At 36.0% G+C, this 22,799-nt stretch overlaps 1 protein-coding gene across 4 annotated transcripts in view; it reads left to right on the top strand.

Moving 5' to 3' along the window:
• The window catches only part of LOC123534907 (uncharacterized), a 233,292-nt gene that overhangs the window by 26,445 nt on the left and 184,048 nt on the right, over positions 1-22,799 (top strand). The gene's annotated exons all lie outside the window — the stretch shown is intronic.

The following is a 22,799-nucleotide window of genomic DNA, read 5'->3' as shown; positions in this document are numbered from 1 at the left end:
GCATGGAAATGTTGCTTTAATGCTATTACTTAGATGTCTAGAAAGCTCAGACCATTTAAGAAAATAATGTATAGAAAAACCGTGTTTTAACGTTATTAATACATGTAAAGAGGTTGTACGTCCGCGGAATTATTCTAGCGACGTATAACCGATTTTGAGTGTATTAATTTAGGTAAAACACGATTTTGCTGTACATGATTTCGATTCTAATATGCCCTTAATCTAAAACAGTAGATAAAATATAGTAGGGCTCTTCCTTGGTCGCAACAAAAAATTGACGTCATCGCATGTTAAGGGGACGCATATTGCTACATTCACAGTTCATACAGCAATGCAGAAGGGGTGCATATTCAAGAAATCGATGGTGGGAAAATAAAAAACATATTCCTAAACTGATATAATACTGATGGACACCTGTAATATTCAGTATTTAGTGGATAAGGATGTGGTACTATGAATGTAATAGGAAAACAGAGGTGTTTGTGAAAGTACATTCAACACAAAATATTAAGCTTTTGTATAAGGAAAAAACAGGTTTTTTACAATAACAGTGTTCCAAATAATGTTGAAGGGATGAGATTTTCTTTCTAACACACCAGGTTTGCTTAAAGATGTAAAAATTTAACGCCACGTCAGTTCACCTCGGGATGGACGCCATATTTCTCATTGATAAAAAATGTAAACAAAAAAATCAGAGGGGGATTAGCATTGCAAGGGCATAACATGACATTCTACACAATGAATACCTTAGAACAGATATCTAAGATGCTACACAGGTCAGGCGGGTTAAATGCATAATGTCGATCACTTGAAATTCATCTTGAAAAGGTGGTTAATTTTAGTTTGTTTACATGGTTTTTAATTTTCCCACGACTTCTCGGCGATTCACTGCAAATGTATTACTGCGCCGGACGAAAGGTAACTCTAATAAACAACAGGAGACAACTTAGGTGTCAGCACGTGTACGATTTTTAAAAAAAACATGTCGATGATTATAATTTCTTATCAAATAATGAATCCTATTCAGATATTCATCTTTAATATTAGAAAATTATTAATTTCTGTGGACATTTGTCAAAAAATATTACCTACAGTGGACTACTTTGCGCATCAAACTGGTTTCCGCTTCAGTTGTGAGGCACTTCCGTTATACTTTTGACAACAATAACAAAACACAAAATGAATCAATAAAGTCACTTATAAACCGACTGCTACTTAAATCAGTGTAAGTAAAGTTGTTGTTACAACATTATACATGTTCGTTACGTTATGAGATAAAGTTTATCTTGAACTGCATAATCCATTAACTACGTTTACATGATATTACATTTACAACTTATTTGACCCCATTTTTTTACGTGAATGACAGCATTCTCGTGCAACTCGTGCAAACAGAGTTATGAAAAGTATGGTGGAGAATTCAAGGACAAATTATAAATGACATTAAAATGAGGATAACTGTATATTCGTCCAGTTTTGATCATTGACATTCCTGCTGTGTATTAGTAACTTTTGTGAACAAGATTAGAATGTTGCTTTTGCACATATACACATTGATTGGACCTCTCAACCAAATTTCATACCTTATTTTAGGGATTTTTAAGACAGTACATTTTCAAAAGTTTGTTGAATGTGTTTTGATATTTAAGTGCATTGCAGTTCATGAATACCAAGTTAAAAATTAATAATGGCAACATTTCTAGGCCTTTATTGTAAGCCACTACACTTCTGTAATGATAAATGTTTAATGTATTAAGGGGAATATACTCTTTTAGTGTTGTAATGTGGCATTCCTTGACCACCGTATCTTTTCTTATGCACTACTTTGTAAACAAACTAAATAATGTGTTTTAGCTCACATATGCCAAATGAAAAGCTAGACAGTGAACTAATTTCACATTCTTTCTTTAAATTAGAATCTGTAGGACATTGATAAATGTTTGGACAAAGTGAAGCACTATTATTTTCGCACCAAAAAGTCTTAATTGTTGACTTTGAATGTACACAAGAAGTCTTATGTAATTCAACAATAAATTTCTTGTTTCAGTTTTTCACATTTTTATTTTAGTGACTCAATCCTTTGTGTACTTATAACAGTTGAAACAGTATTCATTTCATTTACCAAAACCTTGTACTTTTTTGCAGGTAAATTTTATAATACCCCACCCACTTTTTTCTAATTTCAAAGTATGCGTCCCCTTAACGTGACGTCATTTTAGCGTAAGCGTGTTTTAACAGAAACAAGCATATTAGAATAAAAAGTAAAGTCAAAATTTAATTTTTAAAAGATTTTGCTGAAAATTTAAAATGAAAAATACCCCATCACAATAAATTCTAAATAAAGACATTTTGAAAATTTGAAAAGTTCCTATTATCATGCCCAGACTTCTTTATAATAATGTATAACACCTTGTTATTGAAAAGGTTGATCAATCAGTAGTAGACATTGAAGTGTTCTTGTAGAAATTCATTTCCTGTGAAAGTATTATATGCTATAATTTAGTTAAATATATAATAGAAATATTAACATGTATTAGTAGATAATGCAGATAAGTCGGGATGAATTTCAAAAGTAAATCCATTACATCAAAATTACCACTTACGGACTTTACCAATAGTTTCACTAGTTTAAACACTAAACAAGTGGCTTTCTATATTCTATCATAGAATCAACAAACTCTCCCTACAGCACTCTTTTTTATACGCCTGTTTGAAAAACGGGGCGTATTATGGGAACGCCCCTGGCAGGCGGATGGGCGGGCGGGCGGGCGGCGTCCACAGACCTTGTCCGGAGCATATCTTCTACATGCATGGAGGGATTTTGATGAAACTTGGCAGTTGTTCACCATCATGAGACGGAGTGTCATGCACAAGAACCAGGTCCCTAGGTCAAAGGTCAAGGTCACACTTAGAGGTCAAAGGTCAAATTCAAGAATGACTTTGTCCGGAGCATATCTTCTTCATGCATGGAAGGATTTTGATGAAAGTTGGCACAATTGTTCATCATCATGAGACGGAGTGTCATGCGCAAAAACCAGGTCCCTAGGTCTAAGGTCAAGGTCACACTTAGAGGCCAAAGGATACAAGAATGAAAAATTCAAGAATGACTTTGTCCGGAGCATATCTTCTTCATGCATGGAAGGATTTTGATGTAGCTTGGCACAGTTGTTCACCATAATGAGAGGGAGTGTCATGCGCAAGAACCAGGTCCCTAGGTCTAAGGTCAAGGTCACACTTAGAGGTCAAAGGATACAATAATGAAAACTTTGTCCGAAGCATATCTTCTTCATGCATGAAAGGACTTTGATGTAGCTTGGCACAATTGTTCACCATCATGAGACGGAGTGTCATGCGCAAGAACCAGGTCCCTAGGGGTAAGGTCAAGGTCACACTTAGAGGTCAAAGATACAAGAATGAAAACTTTGTCCGGAGCATTTCTTCTTCATGCATTGAGGGATTTTGATACAACTTGGCACAGTTCTTCACCATCATGAGACGGAGTGTCATGCGCAGGGACCAGGTCCCTGGGTCTAAGGTCAAGGTCACACTTACAGGCCAAAGGTCAGTTACAAGAATGACTTGTCCGGTGCATTTCTACTTCATGCATGGAGGGATTTTGATGTAACTTGGCACAATTGTACACCATCTTGAGACGGAGTGTCATGCACTGGTCCCTTCTTTTGAATTACTTCCCTTTGCTGTTACTATAAATAGATTATATTCTAACTTTTTCATTACAAGTCGTAGGAAAAATCGAGACCACTTTTCTGTAGTACAACATGCATGTTACATCCAATTCTGAGGTGTATTTTGAGCTATCTCTACCTGGTAAGGATTTTTGTGTGGACTTGTAATTATTTTTTTTTTGTGGGGGGGGGGGGGGGGGTTCTCTTTAAAGATTAACTTCCCTTAGTTGTTACTATAAATAACTTACATTGTAATTTTTTTATAATTGACCGTAGGGAAAAACCAAGACCACTTTTCTGTGGTACAACATTGATGTTACTTTCAAATTTTGGGTGTATTTTAAGGTATCTTAACCTGGTAATGATTTTTTTTTTGTGGACTTAGAAAAATAAAAGAATTACAATACTTTCTAAAAAAAAAAACATTGTAAACAACTAGAAAATTAAAATTCCATTTGCAAATACAGGTGCTAATGTAAAGAAATTTGCTGTGAAGGGCATATATTGTGACATTCTGGCACTCTTGTTTGTTTTTAATGATTAATGAAAAGAAAAATTAAGGGTTCATCTTCAGTACAAGAATATTTTCAGTCAAATACACTAAAAATCAGACTGATCTTACTGTTACAAAAGTCAAGCATATTTAAGCAAGATACTTTGTAAGAGTTTAGGATAATTGTCTACTGAACAACAAAACTATCGAATCTGCCATCATGTGACACATTTTTAGCTTGACTGTTTGAAGAATTATAAGGAAGGCTATTGCACTGCCCAGGCATAGGTTGTTTGGCAATTTTTGATTAGTTATGAGAAGATACAATTTATACTTCCACCATGATAGTTAAAGCAGAAAGGTTCAAATATATGCCTCCTTTGTAAACCAAATGTAATTGCTTCCTGCAATTTCAGCAAATGTCATCTTGTCTCAATTTTCACTTACAATATTGCCTGTATTGCTGAGTTAATGTGCATCAGGAAATCAGTTTGAAAGCTGTTAGACAATGACAGTATGATCTTGATTGCATATAAGTGAAGTATATGAGGGGGGTTCTGCACACGTAAATGATGTCAGATTACTCAAAAACAAGAGAATCAAGGGTGACTGTCTTAAAACAGTTGTCAGTCTTGGAAGATCACAGCCTATCAATTTGAGTGATAGAATTTAATTGATCTTAAATACATATTGGGGACTTTTAAAACTGTCTACCAATAATGACTGGGGACTTTTAAACTGTTCACCAGTTATTGCTGGGGACTTTTAAAACTGTCTACCAGTAATTGCTGGGGACTTTTAAAACTGTCTACCAGCAGTTGCCAGAGACTTTTAAAACTGTATACCAGTTATTGCCGGGGACTTTTAAAACTGTCTACCAGTAATTGTCGGGGTATGTTAAAACTGTCTACCAGTAATTGCCGGGGACTTTTAAAACTGTATACCAGTAATTGTCGGGGACTGTTAAAACTGTCTACCAGTAATTGGCGGGGATTTTTAAAATGGTCTACCAGTAATTGACGGGGACTTTTAAAACTGTCTACCAGTAATTGGCGGGGACTGTTAAAACTGTCTACCAGTAATTGACGGGGACTTTTAAAACTGTCAACCAGTAATTGGCGGGGACTGTTAAAACTGTCTACCAGTAATTGACGGGGACTTTTAAAACTGTCAACCAGAAATTGCTGGGGACTTTTAAAACTGTCTACCAGTAATTGTCGGGGGACTTTTAAAACTATCTCCCAGTAATTGCTGGGGACTTTTAAAACTGTCTACCAGTAATTGCCAGGGACTTTTAAAACTGTCTACCATTAATTGCTGGGGACTTTTAAAACTAATCAGAACATCTCAAGACATATGAATAGTCATAATTTTGATATAAGTCCTATTCTTCAAATGTTGCTTGGAATTATAATGAACAAGAACATAATATAAATAACTTCTCATATTTATGCCAATAGGTAACTGGTGATGTTAATCGCTTTAATTAATCATGAGGTCATTTGTAATATCTGTTTGTATAATTTTCTAACGGAAATAAATTCTAATTGTTTCTTGGATCTGATATTACGGTTTTGTTCTTTAATATGTTCATTTCTAGATGTTGTTTACTAAGCAGTATTATGTAATTACCATGTGTATTAATCCTCCATTTAATATAATGTTTTGACATTACATTCCCTTCCATTTTACTAGGCATAGCATGGAAACCTTGATAAAATAATCTGCAAAATAATTTTGATATCTTGTTAATTTTCATTCTTTTAGTATCATTGATCTTAATTGAAACTCCTATTATAACTTTTCTGCCTTAAGGCCTACCATTTCTAAATAGATATATATAACAGTTTTCTTATTTCTCTGATAATGAGGTCGACATACACTACCATTGAGGCAGTGTCAAAAGATGTCATGAAAATGTCATGCCAACAAATACAGTACAAATTTACAAAAATTTAGTCTAAAAAGAATCTATGAAAAAGTAAAAAATCTGGAATAAATTTCAGCTTTTGTAGACCCCTTGATGAGGCTGTAAAATGTTATGATGATGTATAACAGTGCAACATACTGCAAACAGACTCACCAGTCATGTAACAGATGGCTTGTTTATGTCATATGTTTGGATGAGTAATCATCTCTGAAAACAAGATGTCAAGGTTTTATAGTTAATTATATTACATGTCAGATCATAGGAGACTTTTTTAAAACCGATTTTTAGCTCACCTGGCCGCAAAGTTCTAAAGTTGAGCTATTATTGCAGTTACTCTGTGTCAGTGGTCAACAGTATTACTGTTATAGGAGGTCACAAGTTGGTCAAATGTTGATGAAATTTGGTAAGAATGTTTGCAATGTTAAAATCTTGGATGAGCTTGATACTGGTTGTCGAGGTTAAAAATCGAGGTCACCAGGTCAAATGATAGTAAAACCTTTCTAACACTCTAGAGGCCTCATTTGCAACATGATCTTCATGAAACTTTTTCAAATATTTGTTCTTATGGATTCTAAGTCAGTTTTGAAACTGTGTCAGGTTGGATTTAAAACTAGGTCACTAGATTAAATCTTAGAAGACCATGATAACACTCCAGTGGCCTCATTTTCGACCTCATCTACATGAAAACTGGTTAGAATGTTTTTCTTAATGAAATCTAAGTCAGATTGGAAATTGGAGACTGGGGTGAAAACTGGGTAAAGTGAGCATACTTGGCCTTTATGGCCTTCTTGTTTAAAATGAATTTCAACTAAAGACATGTTCACTATGGATTTTAATGAGACATGATACATTTATTATTAAGAAAGTTTAAGGATCCTTTATTATACGCCCAAAGGGACGTATTATGTTATGATGCTGGTGTCCGTCTGTCCGTTAGCAGTTTCATGTCCGCTCTGTAACTCTTGAACCCCTTGAAGGATTTCAAGGAAACTTGACACAAATGTTCACCACACCAAGATGATGTGCAGAGCGCATGTTTTGGATGTCTCGCTTTAAGGTCAAGGTAACGCTTAGGAGTCAAAGGTCATATCAGTTTGTTTTGTGTCCGCTCTGTAACTCTTGAACCCCTTCAAGGATTTCAAAGAAACTTGACACAAATGTTCACCACACTAAGACGACATGCAGAGCACATGTTCCGGATGACTTGCTTCAAGGTCAAGGTCACACTTAGGGGTCAAAAGTCATATCAGATTGTTTCGTGTCCACTCTGTAACTCTTGAACTGCTGGAAGGATTTCAAAGAAACTTGGCAGAAATGTTCACCACATTGTAACGATGTGCAGAGCGCATGTTCCGGATGACTCGCTTCAAGGTCAAGGTCACACTTAAGGGTCAAAGGTCATATATGACTTTGCTTTGTGTATATTGCTCTGCATTGCAGTGCTCTTGTTTTATTTTGGCAGATCTCTTTTTTGTACTTACAATATTTTTTTTTTAATTACTTCCCTTTTATGTTACTATAAATAGCTTATTTTGAAACTTTTTTATTATTGGACGAAGGGAAAAACCGAGACCACTATCATTAAAATAACATTAAGTCATTATTTTATCAGAGTGCCCTTACCTTTCTACAGTTTATTACTTATCTAGAAATAATTATAGCTAAACATATGTGCATTTGATTTGGTCTACTACTTCAAAAGATATTCCAGACAGAATCTGATATGGTAATAATTTAATTAGTAACTGTTAATTAGTATCAGAAAGTAATAAGCCACTGGAGTAGATAAGTACTGGTCAGGTTTTAATGTATGCATGTGTGATATGATTGGCTCAAGTATGATGCATGTGTGATGTGATTGGTTGAAGTATGAAGTGGGCGTGAATGAATAGGTTGCAGAGTTTGGAGGGAAAGTTGAAAGAAGAAGTCAGTTGGATTTAGGTTTTTGTTTTAGGCACCGGAAAGTCAAAATTAGTCAAAATTGATATTTTAATATTTTAGGCAGGAAATACTTTGGAAACTTTGAGAATAATAAATTATTATGTACTATGAATTGATAAATTGGAATTATTGAAAAGTGATATAACATTATTATTTAGAATGGAATAAAAGAATATTATAACTCTACCACTTGTTTAATAGTAGCTAATTTCCCGAGAAAATGGACCCGGTTATATAATGGTGTGAGAATCAAAAGGGTAGAAAATTTAAAATTGTGGAAATTCAGAGTGAGATGCAAAAAAATGGAATTATATTACTTGTGACAAGACATAAAACTGGTTAATTGAAAAATGCCGCAAGGAAGAAACGTGAAAATGGACTCGATAAATGCACCAAAATTTGAAAATGGAGAAAACGCGAAATTCTTTTTAGAAAAATTCAAACTTGTAGCAAATGCTAATTTGTAGAATAATGAACAAAAATGTATTCAGATGTGTTTAGCATTGCCAAAGGGTGCTGAAACATGGTACATGAACTTAACAGCTGAAGTGAAAAATGACTTTGAAAAGTTAAAACAGGCCTTTACCAGCAGATATGCCAATGTGGACAGTAGAACAAGTCTGTATACAAAATATGTAAATTCAAAGCAAGGGAGTAGAACAGTGCAGGATTATGTTGAATCAGTGACTAGTCTGGGACGTGATCTCAGAAAAAGTGAGGATGACATATTAGACAAGGTCATTCATGGTTTGCGAATAGACATACGAAAGTTTGTGGTTCTGAGGGAAGTTAGAACATTGGATGAGTTGCTGAAAAGTGCTAAGATGGCAGAAAGTTCAGAAAATGAGGACAAAACATTAAGTGACAGTGACCAGGCAGATGATAATGTGCAAGCGAATAGGTCCAGGGATATCAGACAGCCATATAGGAGGGATAATCAGGGTCCGCAGTGCAGAAGAAGATTTCATGGGCGAGAGAAGCTAGAAAACCAGAAGTGCAGACATTGTGGTAGGTGTGGTCATTTGTCTTTAAGGTGTAGGTTCAAAAATGCCAGATGTTACAAATGCAATCAAATTGGTCATATTGCTAGGACTCATTCTGTCTTTAATAGATAGGGACTCGCGCCTGTCCCACAAAATTTTGGGGATGGGAATACTAAGGGAAAAAGTAACAGTAATGCTGAAAATAGTACTGGAAAGGCATACAAAATTGGGGAAGAGAAAAATCTGATAGATATTAGATTGGGGAATTTTTCAACATCAGCTATGGTTGATAGTGGTGCTTCTATATGCTGTTTGACATATGAAATGTTTAAAAGAAGTGGCCTTTACAAAAATTATAGTTTGATGAAGTCTGACATAAAGAGTGCAGAATCAGTAGATGGTACATCAATGCAAATTATGGGAAAAGTAACTGTTCCTATGACTATCTGTAGACTTACCTTGACTCAAACATTTTATGTTTTCAAAAAGCTGAATCAGCCAATCATACTAGGAAGAGATTTTCTTAAGGATCAGAAAGCTTGGGTTGATTTTGGTGAAGATATTTTGAAAATACAAGAAGGTCTCATAGTAGTCAAGATGTTTTCCTCTAAACATAAGTCAAGTCTGGCCCGTCTTGTAAACAGAATCAGTGTTCCACCTAAGTCAGTGAGCATTACTAAGGTGAAGGTCAAAGGTCAAAGTCAAAATGGTTTATCTGTTATTCAGCCAATAAGAAGCTTGCCAAGTAAGAATCAAGTCATCTGGGCAAGATAAGTGTCAAATGTGCAAAATAACACAACTTTCATACAAGTTATGAACTCGACTAATGAATGGGTATACTTGAGGCAAAATGAACCAGTAGCTAGGGTAGAGAAACTCAGTCATTGTGACATCATGAACACTGATGATAATTTAGAACATAAACATGAGAATGAAATGAATGTTCAATGTGACAAATCTGATGCCGAGTATATTGAAATAGCAAGGTCCATAGGCATAGATCTGACAAATTCTGATTTGACTGAGGAACAAAAGCACAAATTGCTAGTTTTTCTAGGTAAAAACAGAGATGTTTTTGCAACGTGCACTGCTGAACTAGGTCATACTAAGTTATTTCCTCATACAATTGACACTGGGGATGCCCCTCCTGTTAGGAAACGTCCGTATAGAATGACGCCTGAGCAGAAAAAGGAAATTGAGCGTCAGACTGAAGACATGGAAAAGCATGGCATTATAAGTCCTTCATGTACCCCATGGCAAAGTCCCATTGTGTTGGTTAAGAAAAGTTCTGGGGAATACAGATTTGCGGTCGATTACAGGGCCGTCAACAAGCTCACAAAACCATTACACTTTCCTATTACACATTTTCAAGATGTAATAGATGCTTTAGGTGAATCTAAGTCTTCCTTATATACGGTATTGGATATGGCCCAAGGATTCTTTCAAATTTCCTTAGATCCAGCCACTAAAGACCGCACAGGTTTTGTTTCTCATCAAGGAGTCTGGGAATTCAACAGATTACCTTTTGGGTTAATTAACAGTAGTTCGGCCTTTAGCACAGTTATGCACGAGGTACTTAGAGGTATAAATTACAAATACGCTCTTGTGTATATTGATGACTGCTTAATTTTCAGTCAAAACTTTGACGAACATCTTGAGCATTTGTCAGAAGTATTCAATAGATTCAGACAAGCCAATTTACGTCTGAAACCAAGTAAATGTACCTTTGCGGCAAAGGAGGTCAAATTTCTTGGTCATTGTTTCACCAGACAAGGTATTGGGGTTGATAAAGATAAGATGACCGCAGTCACAAATTTTCCTGTCCCCACAGATCAGACCACTGTACGCTCCTTCTGCGGATTGGTTAATTACTACAGAAGGTTCATAAAAGATTTTGCAAAAATTGCTAGACCTTTAAATGATCTGCTTAAGAAAGATGCAAAATTTGTTTGGTCATCTGAATGCCAGGATGCTTTTGATACGCTGAAACAAAGGTTAACCAGTGCCCCTATACTAGTCTTTCCAGATTTTAGTAAAGATTTTATCCTGTATACAGATGCTAGCAGGATTGCAATTTCCTTTGTCTTAGGTCAGAAAGATGAACAGGGACGCGAGCATGTAGTTTCATATGGGGGTAGATCTTTACGCCCAGCAGAGAAAAACTGGGGTATATCTGATTTAGAAGGGTTAGCTCTAGTTGAAGGTATCAGGCACTATCATACTTATCTAGCAGACTGCAAGTTCACAGTTGTTACAGATCACATTGCACTAAAATCTTTAAGGGACAATAAAGCCAGTGGTAGGTTAGGCAGGTGGGCAGTATACTTGCAGGGCTATCAATATGAGGTTGTTTATAAGGCAGGTAAGCTTCACTCAAATACGGATGCTTTGTCGCGCAGGAATTATGAACATGAACCTATTTCTGAAAGCAGTGATAAAGATGCAGACAATATACTCATTAACCCACAGGTTTGCTCTGTAGATACTGACTGTCCAGTTGTGATGGAATATACACTTGAATACGCGGAACCAAAGGTAGCTGATATTAACTCAGTAACAACTAAGTGTGACAAAAACAGATTGTCTGAAATGATAAATGCTGTAGATGCTTACAATCATATAAATCCAACTGAGTTCATGAAAGAGATTAGCAATTTAACCATGGAACAACTCCGGATAGATCAGATGGCAGACAAGGATTTTGTACCATTATTTGAGTACAAAGAAAATGGGAAGGTACCGGATGATAGGGAAGCCGCTCGTAGGCTTGTGGCTGAGGCGCAGTTTTACGAGATTGATGACGGCATTCTCTATCATTTGTATCAGCCCAGATCAAAAGGACACAGATGGATAGACGTCAAGAAGCAGTTAGCTGTACCACACAAATACAGGGATACAGTATTGAAACAATACCATGATGCATTGACAGGTGGACACTATGGCATTGAGAAGTCATATGAGGCGATAAGGACCAAATTCTTCTGACCGTCCATGTACAGAGACATCAAGCTGTATTCAGGTTGCCAGTCCTGTGAACCATGTCAGATGTCCAAGTGCTACATCCATCAGCGAAGAGCACAGTTACAGCCATTGCCAGTAGGGGATGTTTTGTCCAGACTTCATATGGATATTTTAGGACCTCTGCCGAAGACAGATGAAGGCTACAAATATGTACTCCTTATTGTCGATTCTTTTTCCAAGTGGTGTGAAGCATTTCCCTTAGCAGACATGGAAGCCAAAACTGTTGCCTGGAAGTTGTATGATGAAATCATATGTCGATACGGCTGTCCAACTTCAATTTTGACAGACAGAGGAGCCAACTTTATGTCCAAGCTGATGAAAGAATTATGCAGTATTTTCAAAATCAGCAAAATCAACACCAGTAGTTACCATCCTGCAACAAATTCATCTGCTGAAAGGATGAACTCCGTGATTCTGCAAAAGCTCAGGGTGTATTGCAACAAGAAACAGACAAATTGGGCTCAGCTTCTACCCAGCATCATGATGAGTTACAGAGTTAGTCCGGCAGTTGATTCCACAGGCTACTCACCATACTACATAATGTTTGGGAGAGAATGCAGACTACCTCTGGACACAGCCCTCATACCAACGACCACTGCAGGTACAACACATGAGCAACACCTTAGACGCATCATAGAGAATCAGACAGTGTGCAGAGAGCTGGTGAGAGAAAATACTCTGAAAGCACAAGAGAAGTACAAGAAATACTACGACAAGAAGGCTAAAACTCCCAACTTCAATGTCCGTGACAATGTGTGGCTGTATAATCCTAGGACAGAGCCAGGATTATCACCAAAATTGACGCAGCGTTGGACCGGACCATTCTACATAGCTGAAAAACTCAGTGAAGTCAACTATAGACTTAGAAACTTAGAAACACACAAGGCCCGCCCGCTTAGCTCAGTAGGTAAGAGCGTCGTTCACGGATCGCGGTCGCGAGTTCGATCCTCGGCGGGGCGCATGTTCCGGAAATATTTGAAAACGACATGTGTCTGAAATCATTAGTCCTTCACCTCTGATTCATGTGGGGAAGTTGCAGTACTGCGAGAACAGGTTTGTACTGGTACAGAATCCAGGAACATGTTAGGTTAATGCCGCCGTATGACTGAAATACGTTGAAAACGGCGTTAAAACCCAAAATATCTCAATCAATAGAAACACACAAGCTATCAAGTGTCGTCCATTCAAACAGATTGAAACCTACTTCAATCCTGCACTGAACCAACAAACATCCAAGGCATTAGGGGTCATATGTAGTGGACTGCAAACTGAGAGATGAAGACAGACAAGAAAAATTTCCCAGATACTATGACGCAGATCACACAACCAGAATGATGCCAACATGGTACTGGACTTGACAGAATCTACAGGCAAGCCTTACAAGGCAGATGGTTAACAGATCAGGGTAAAGGAAACAAGGACATTGTGGCGCTATGACGAGACTTGCCGGAGATTCAGAAAGAATTCCAATCAAGTATACATTTCTGTAAAGTGCGCAGCGCCATATTGAGTAAAGCGATAAATTTGCCTGTAGATAAAGAATTATATGAAATTCAGTGTAAATAAGATATATAGCATTATTGAGTCAGAGAAGAGAAAGTAACATTTGGGTTCTAAGTTGAGATTGTGTTGATACCCTGATCACTGCGATTACTAATTAAGGCATTGCGTTAAATGATTTAAGTTGGTTGTAAAGAATTTTGTGTGTCATGTATGACTAAATTCAAAATTATATGTACATATTTTTTTTCATTTGGCTATTTTTGTTTGGAACTTACTATACAGGCATATCTAAATTAAACTATGACCTTTCTTGTTATTTTCAGCTTTGTTTTCCTTTTTAGTGTAAGCATTGTGTGATACCCAAGATATTGTTATAGGCTACAAATTTTGAGAAACCAAAGGAAGGTTTATAAGAAAATATGAGAAATAGGTACCTATACATATTGAGAAATGAAAGGGGATAGCTGTTTAAAGCAATATTTTGTATGTGCTATCATAAACATTATATCTAAAAGGGAGATTTGTAGATGTATGCTTGGGGATAAGTAAAGGGGTAAAGAGACAATGAGTAGAAGTTATTTGGAGTATAAGAACCAGGTTACAAGGAGTGATTTCAGCAGTACACTGATTCATGATTCTACATTATCCAGATTATTGTAAATCTAGTGATTTTCCAGTATAGATACCTCTTTGTTTCGTTTTGGAAGAGAACACTTTAATATTGGGGATTGCTATATTTATTAATTTGTATGAGTTTGAAAAGTCAAACTTTTAGTACTTATTCTTCTTGTAAATAGTCAAATGTTTTAATTGTAATGTTAGTCACAGTGATTGACTCAGAATGTCAGCATAAGTTACTTACAATATGCAGATTGTAAAATGTTAATATCTTTTGATAAAGAGAATGTTGTAAAATGGCATTTTTGAGTCTAGACTTTGAAACATTGATCACATCCTACAAAAAGTGGATTTAAATAAAAATGTGTGATATTGTACATACATGTCTATTCATGAACAGTGAGCAGTGACAAGTACAAGGACAGTGCAGAACTGGAAAAATGACCAAGAAATGTGGCACAGATATTTAATTGTGTAAAACAGTGAAAACATATTTTCAGCTGAAATTTTATTGTATAAAACAACTTTAAATTGCTGAAGATACCTAAAATAATGAAAGATATGATTTCAAGTTGAACATTTTATTTTATCACAATTTAATTGCCGTCGTATTATTGAACTGTGATCATCATATTTGATCTATAACATCTGTGTGTAGTATAATAGTTTCTTTTGCATATATCTTAAATTTCAACATGATAAATTTTATTGTTTCTTTCTGTAATGTTGAAAGTTATTGTTCAAATATTATTTAATATTAACAAATTTGCAGGAGCAAATTCAGTGAGAGAGGGAGAAAATGTGACCAGTTCTATATTTTAGATATATTTTATTATGACTATCATTGAAATAACATTAAGTCATTATTTTATCAGAGTGCCCTTACCTTTCTACAGTTTATTACTTATCTAGAAATAATTATAGCTAAACATATGTGCATTTGATTTGGTCTACTACTTCAAAAGATATTCCAGACAGAATTTGATATGATAATAATTTAATTAGTAAGTGTTAATTAGTATCAGAAAGTAATAAGCCACTGGAGTAGATAAGTACTGGTCAGGTTTTAATGTATGCATGTGTGATATGATTGGCTCAAGTATGATGCATGTGTGATGTGATTGGTTGAAGTATGAAGTGGGCGTGAATGAATAGGTTGCAGAGTTTGGAGGGAAAGTTGAAAGAAGAAGTCAGTTGGATTTAGGTTTTTGTTTTAGGCACCGGAAAGTCAAAATTAGTCAAAATTGATATTTTAATATTTTAGGCAGGAAATACTTTGGAAACTTTGAGAATAATAAATTATTATGTACTATGAATTGATAAATTGGAATTATTGAAAAGTGATATAACATTATTATTTAGAATGGAATAAAAGAATATTATAACTCTACCACTTGTTTAATAGTAGCTTATTTCCCCCGAGAAAATGGACCCGGTTATACATACACCGATAGTACGTTTGTAGTACACTTTTGACATGCAAATGAACTCTGCCGCGTACTACTTGCTGCGTACATGCTGTGGACTACATAGTACACAGGATGTACGCTGGAGGAATTTAGTATGCGGGAAATAGTACGCAGCATATACGCGGCACATACACTTTTCACATGCAAATGAGCCTGCGGTGTGCTACCCCTGCGGCGTACATGCTGTGTACTCCTGGCCCGAGTCCTGCGGCGTACATGCTGTGTACTCCTGCTGCATACATGCTGTGATAATGTAAATTCCTTACCCCACCAGCTTTTGTATGCAAATGCTGATCATTTGGACAGAAAAAAAACCAGAAAAATGATAAGTGACATGCATCAATAAGTATTTACCCTTACCAAAATAATGTAGATTGATGTTATCAAATAAATTACTAAGCTTTTCTTCATCCACTTTTCAATGAAATAAATCAAATTTTGTAGCATGTAATTTGGTAAACATTTGAAGAAAATGGCGTAACTGCATTAAGGGGAAACAACTTTAATGCAGCTATTAAAATATAAGTGTTATGATTTATTATAGACGATGTGTGCATAGTATGTATTTATTTTGATTAAAATCCATCTGAGAACAATCTAGGACTGGAATTATATAAGCATTTATACACTTTTACGTCCGTAAAAAGTAGCGCACCAAAAAATTTTGGATTGATTTTTTCCAATGGGGCGAGTGCAATTAGCCAAAAACGTTCTGAAAATATACGAGCGGCAAATCCGATGAACAACTTTTTAATTTGGTGAGGCCTTAATGAGTTAACAGAATGGTGTTTTGCTTAAGAGTATTCAAATAACAGTGAGAGCTATTAATTCTTCTCATTCCGGCGCTGTTGAGGCATTATCTTGGTAATTATTTCATGTATTACAAAATGTAATGCAACGAAGTTCAAATAAGGCTTTTCAATTATCCAAGTTAGAAAGCTCCAGGATTAATTCAAAATGAAAAAGAATATATTTTTACACCGCATGCAAGATGCAGCTCAGAAATCACTAAGATGTAATCTTCACAAATGAACATTGCAAATAGTTTGGCAAATTTTCATTGTTCAGAATACCGGTAATCTGAACTATTCTATGCTATTAAGATAAAAGTTACTCGGAAATTAAGTTCTTGCTTCCAAAAAAAAAAAAAAAAAAAAAAAATGTACAAATCCTTCCTGCATGAAGTGTACTTCAGACTTTTACCTAAAAAAATTCAAAGTATAAACACCAAAAGAAAATGAACAAGTCCCTACCGCGTATATGTAGTTTACTTCAGACTTTAACTTATAAAAAAAAAAAAAAAAAAAAAAAAAAAAAAAAATGAAAGCCAAAAGAAATTGTACAAGTCTTTCCCGCGTATATGAAGTGTAATGCACAAATTTCAAAGTATCTGCGGTGTACTTGCAGTGTACTATTTTCTTGTACAAGTCCCTCCTGCATACATGCAGTGTACTCCTTAAATTTTCAGAGTCTGTGCTGCGTGCTTGAAGTGTACTAGTGACCTCCTGCGTACATGCTGTGTACTCTCCGAAATAGTACGCGGCATGTACGTGGCATGCGGTGTATGTAAAATGTACTCCTCTGGCGTACTACTGTGTTAGCGGCATATACACAGCAAATACGCAGCATGTACGCCACAGAGGCTTGCTTCTGTAAGGGTGGTACCTCCAATTTTTAGGTGTATTTTTACATACCTGTACCTGATAAGGATTTTTTTTGTACACTTTGAATATTTTTTTTGTGGACTTAGATTTATTTTTTGAAGTTTTCCTTTTGTTGTTCCAGTCCTTTGGGGCTACAACAGCCAAGTTCTTAAAATTTTGCTCCCATCCTTTGATGTAAGCCTTCGGGCATATATTGCCCCGCTTGGCGGCGCTCTTGTTTTCTATAATATAATGGCGTGTTATATTTGAGAATTTTGATGGTGAGGAGGAACAGTTACTGTCTTGTAGGAGAATTTTAGAATAGTTGATAGCATAAAATTCTTATTAGAAAATTAACATGATTCATTAAAGACGTAGATGTCCATATTTTTAGCTCACCTGTCACATAGTGACAAGGTGAGCTTTTGTGATCACCCTTCATCCGTTGTCCGTCCGTCGTCTGTACACAATTACTTGTGAACATGATAGAGACCACATTTTGCAATCAATTTTAACCAAACTTGCACACAACTTGAATTGGCATAATATCTCACTTCCTTTTGAAAACTGGCCAGATCCCAGCATGGATTTCAGAGTTATGGCCCCTTAAAAGGCGAAATTTGCTATTTTTGGCTTGTGAACACCATAGAGACCACATTTTGCAATCAGCTTTAATCAAACTTGCACACAACTTGTATTGGCATAATATCCCGGTTCCTTTCGAAAACTGGCTAGATCCCATCATTGGTTCTAGAGTTATGGCCCCTTAAAGGGCCAGAATTTGCTATTTTGGCTTGTGAACACGAAAGAGACCACATTTTGCAATCAACTTTAATCAAACTTGCACACAACTTGTATTGGCATAATATCTTGGTTCCTTTCGAAAACTGGCCCATCATGGGTTCCAGAGTCATGGCCCCTTAAAGGGCCAAAATTTGCTATTTTGGTTTTTTCAGCCATATAGAGACTTCATTTATGGTTGATTTGTGTTACGGCCCCTGACTGACCCTTGAAAGAGCCAACATTTGTTAATTTTGACCTTGTTAACACAATAGAAGTGACATTTTATATTTGACTTTAACCACACTTGCACACAACTTAAGTCACAATAAGATCTTGGTTCCTTTCGAAAATCAGCTAGATTCCATCATGTTCTAGAGTTACTGCCCCTGAAAGGGGCAAAATTTTCTATTTTGGCCCTTTCAGCCATATAGAGGTTTCATTTATGCTGTGATTTGATACAAACTTGCACAGAATGATTATCTTGATGATCTCTAGGCCCGGATCGAAACTGGGTCATGTCGGGTCAAAAAAATCAAAGGAAAAGCTTGTAAACTTACTAGAGGCCACATTTATGACCCTATGAAAACTATCTTGTTGATTTCTAGGCCAGTTTTGAAACTGGATCATATGGGGTCAAAAACTAGGTTACCAGGTCAAATCAAAGAATAAACTTTAGTAGAAGAATATGAATTTACCTTTTTGTTATTTCTGTTAGAAAAATATGTAATTTGTAATGCTTTTTTGTGTCTTGATGTAAATTGTTAAAAAATATATGTCAGTATGTAATAATTGTCAATAAACGGGCTGTCGTTTAAGCAGTTCCAAAAAAAAAAAAGAATAAGCTTGTTTACACCCTAGGGGGCACATTTTTATGCCCCCGAAGGGAGGCATATAGTTTTTGAACCGTCTGTCCGTCTGTTGGTCTGTCCGCAATTTTCGTGTCCGGTCCATATCTTTGTCATCGATGGATGGATTTTCAAAAAACTTGGCATGAATGTGTACCACACTAAGACGACTTGTCGCGTGCAAGACCCAGGGCCGTAGCTCAAAGGTCAAGGTCACACTTAGACGTTAAAGGTCATTTTTCATGATAGTGCATTTGTGTCCAGTCCATATCTTTGTCATCCGTGGATGGATTTTCAAATAACTTGACATGAATGTGTACCACAGTAAGACGACATGTCGCGCGCAAGACCCAGGTCCGTAGCTCAAAGGCAAGGTCACACTTAGATGTTAAAGGTCATTTTTCATGATAGTGCATTTGTGTCTGGTCCATATCTCTGTCATCCATGGATGGATTTTCAAATAACTTGGCACAAATGTGTACCACAGTAAGACGACATGTCACGCGCAAGACCCAGGTCCGTAGCTCAAAGGTCAAGGTCACACTTAGAAGTTAAAGGTCATTTTTTATGATAGTGCATTGATGGGCGTGTCCGGACCATATCTTTGTCATTCATGCATTGATTTTAAAATTATTGGGCATGAATGTGTACAACAGTAAGACGACGTGTCGCGCGCAAGACCCAGGTCCGTAGGTCAAAGGTCCTAAACTCTAACATCGGCCATAACTATTCAATCAAAGTGCCATCGGGGGCATGTGTCATCCTATGGAGACAGCTCTTGTTGATTCTATCTTCATAAAACTTGGTCAGAATGTTTGTTATCATAAAGTCTTGGATGATTTCAAATCTGGGCCACGTGGGGTCAAAAACTAGGTCACTAGGTCAAATCAAAGGAAAAGCTGGTATATACTCTAGAGACCACTTTTTTGCTCCAATTTTCCCGAAACTTTGAATGTTTGTTTTCATGAAATTTTGGACAAGTTAGAATCTGGGTCATGTGGGGTAAAAAAGTAGGTCACTAGGTCAAATCAAAGAAAATGCTTGTTTACACTCAAGAGGATACGTTTTTTGGTCCAGTCCTAATGAAAATTGGTCAGAATATTTGTCTCCATGAAATCACTAGGTAAAACATGTTTACACTGTTATGGTGTGTTACTCAGGTGAGCGACCTAGGGCCATCTTGGCCCTCTTGTACTAATTGTTAGTGAAATACAAAGGATTTTCATCAACTTATATATTGTAAGACGCTTATATTGTGTGTGCCGTTACTTGCTGCAAGTTAATTTGCAAGAATATATTGATAACATTTCAAAAGACATGAAATTAAAAGAACATTGTAACAGTTTTGTTTGTTTCAAATTTAATATCACTAGAGATTTGACAGCTGACTGGTTTAGTAATTATAATACATGTATTGATATTACACAGAAACAAACAATTTCCTCAGTGAATACAGGCAAACTTTATTTTCATAAATCCAATGAAGCTTTTAAGACTTGCCTTGTCTTTGTCAAGCAGAAATGTATTTTCTATAAAAACAGGACTAATGTCATAAAATATAGATTTTAAGTGAGAATGCATGCAAATGAGAAGAAAATCGACCATCTCTTGCAGCAAGCTATACTATGTTGTCTTTGGAGTTATCAGTATTAAAGTGGATAATAAAAGGTTGACATTCAAATGAAAGCTTGATATGTACTGCCTTGACGTCAGCAGTGGCTTAAGGATCATCCACTCTAGCTTTATCAATGTATGTTACTTACTTAAAATTCTCTCAGTTTGTAAATTCTTGGAGATTAAAGTTGGATATCAGTAGAATTAAACATGGTAAAGGTTAAAGATATGGGGATTTCTGTATACTGCTATCAGTGGTCTTTGTTTATTTTACATAATTGTGTTTTATTGTTATGAGCAGTTTATAATGTGCTGTATATATTTTTCCTCAATTAACTGTTGTAAAAATAAAGTCATTTTACAACCAACTGTAATTCAGATAAATACCATGACATGGACTTCTATCGAATATATTTAAATAGTTTACCTTGGTCCATTTTAGGGGCCACCAGAGCTAAAAAAAGAAAGACTTTAAATGCCTTTTTCTCATGATCCACTGATGGATCTTCATCAAACTTGGTCTGTACCATGACAGGGCACTAGACAACTTTTGGGGACAGGTACCCATACCCTCAGGAAGGGGAATTTTTTGACATTTTAAGATGAAAAGGGGAAGTTTAAGCCATGTATATGTAACTACTTTTCACACTTATTAATACTGTTTTCAATAATTCCTAACTGATGTGACTATATTGCAACAGTAATCTTCCTTAGAGGCACTATATAATATTAAAAGAAAGAGTTCATATCTATTTGTGTCAAACAACCTATCATCAGGGGAATTTTCTTCTGAGAAAGGGGAAAAAACATTATTTTAGGAGGGGAATAGTACCCATATTCGGCCCCAAAAATGGCCAAAGGAATGCCCTGCATGATTATAAGATCCTCTCTAAAATTTATACAAGCAGGCCAACATGGCTTTTTTTAGGGCTGCTAGAGCTGAAAATAGAAATATCATTAAACAACTTCTTCTCAGGAATCACTCAATGGATCTTCATGAAGCTTGGTATGTAGCATAATTGTAAGGTCTTCTCCCAATTTTGTTCAAATGGAGGCAGTTACTAAGGATAAAGATAATCTAATCATGAACTGCTAGATACATTAGGTCTTCATCAAACATGGTCTGTAGCATTATAATAAAGTCATCTCGTTAATTATATTAACAGGGGCGATTGGCCCCTTTAAGGGGCTACTAGAAATAAAAATAGAAATACCTTTAAACAACTTCTTTTCATGAACTGATGGATAGATCTCATTAAACTTAGTCTGTAGCATCATTATAAGGTCATGTCCCAAGTTTCTTCAAATGGAGATTCTTGGTCCCTTTTTGGGGCCACTATAGAGCTAAAAATAGAAATGCGTTTAAATGACTTCTGTTCATGAACTACTTTATAAATCTTCATTAAACTTGACTTGTAATATTATTATAAGGTCCTCTACCAAGTTTGTTCCATTTGGGACACTAAAAGCCCCTTTTAGAGGCTGCTAGAGCTAAAAAACATAAAAACCTTTAAAACACTTCTTCTCATGATTACAAAAAGAGCGTGCTTTCTTTGTCAAAACTCAAAGCTATAAGAAGAGGCTTGGAATGTTACAATGTATGTATAAAATGTGGAACTCAATTAAACACATATGAGCCGTGCCATGAGAAAACCAACATAGTGGGTTTGCGACCAGCATGGATCCAGACCAGCCTGCGCATCTGCGCAGTCTGGTCAGGCTCCATGCTGTTTTTAAAGCCTATTGGAATTGGAGAAACTGTTAGCGAACAGCATGGATCCTGACCAGACTGCGCGGATGCGCAGGCTGGTCTGGATCCATGCTGGTCGCAAAGCCACTATGTTGGTTTTCTCATGGCACGGCTCATATTTTGAATGAACTCTATGTTCTCAATGGACCAGATGATAACAACACTGAGTACAAGCACAGGGAGTGGTTTTAAGACGGCCAAACAGCACTGCTGTTATGATAGTTTATTAAAATCTATGAATATCCTTTAGAAGCATATAATGCAATAGTATAACTTTTGCTGTAATTGAATTGTAGAATTTTTACCCAAAGTAACAACTGTCAACCATACAAACATATTGAGAATTGTTTGTGTGCATTTCTTTTTAGAAACGTAAGGCTGTAATGCAGATGTTTGTAGTCTAGCTTGTTTAAAATCTACTAAGGTAATGAAAATACTTCAGTATAAGATGCATTAATTATGGCCGATAAACATTAATAAATACTTTAGCACCATAATGACTTGGCAAAATTATGTGCTC

This window comes from Mercenaria mercenaria, chromosome 15 (genome assembly GCF_021730395.1).
Source record: "Mercenaria mercenaria strain notata chromosome 15, MADL_Memer_1, whole genome shotgun sequence".
Lineage (NCBI taxonomy): Eukaryota > Metazoa > Mollusca > Bivalvia > Venerida > Veneridae > Mercenaria > Mercenaria mercenaria.
Note: the sequence above shows the minus strand (reverse complement) of the source record. Positions and strands in the feature narration are given on the sequence as shown.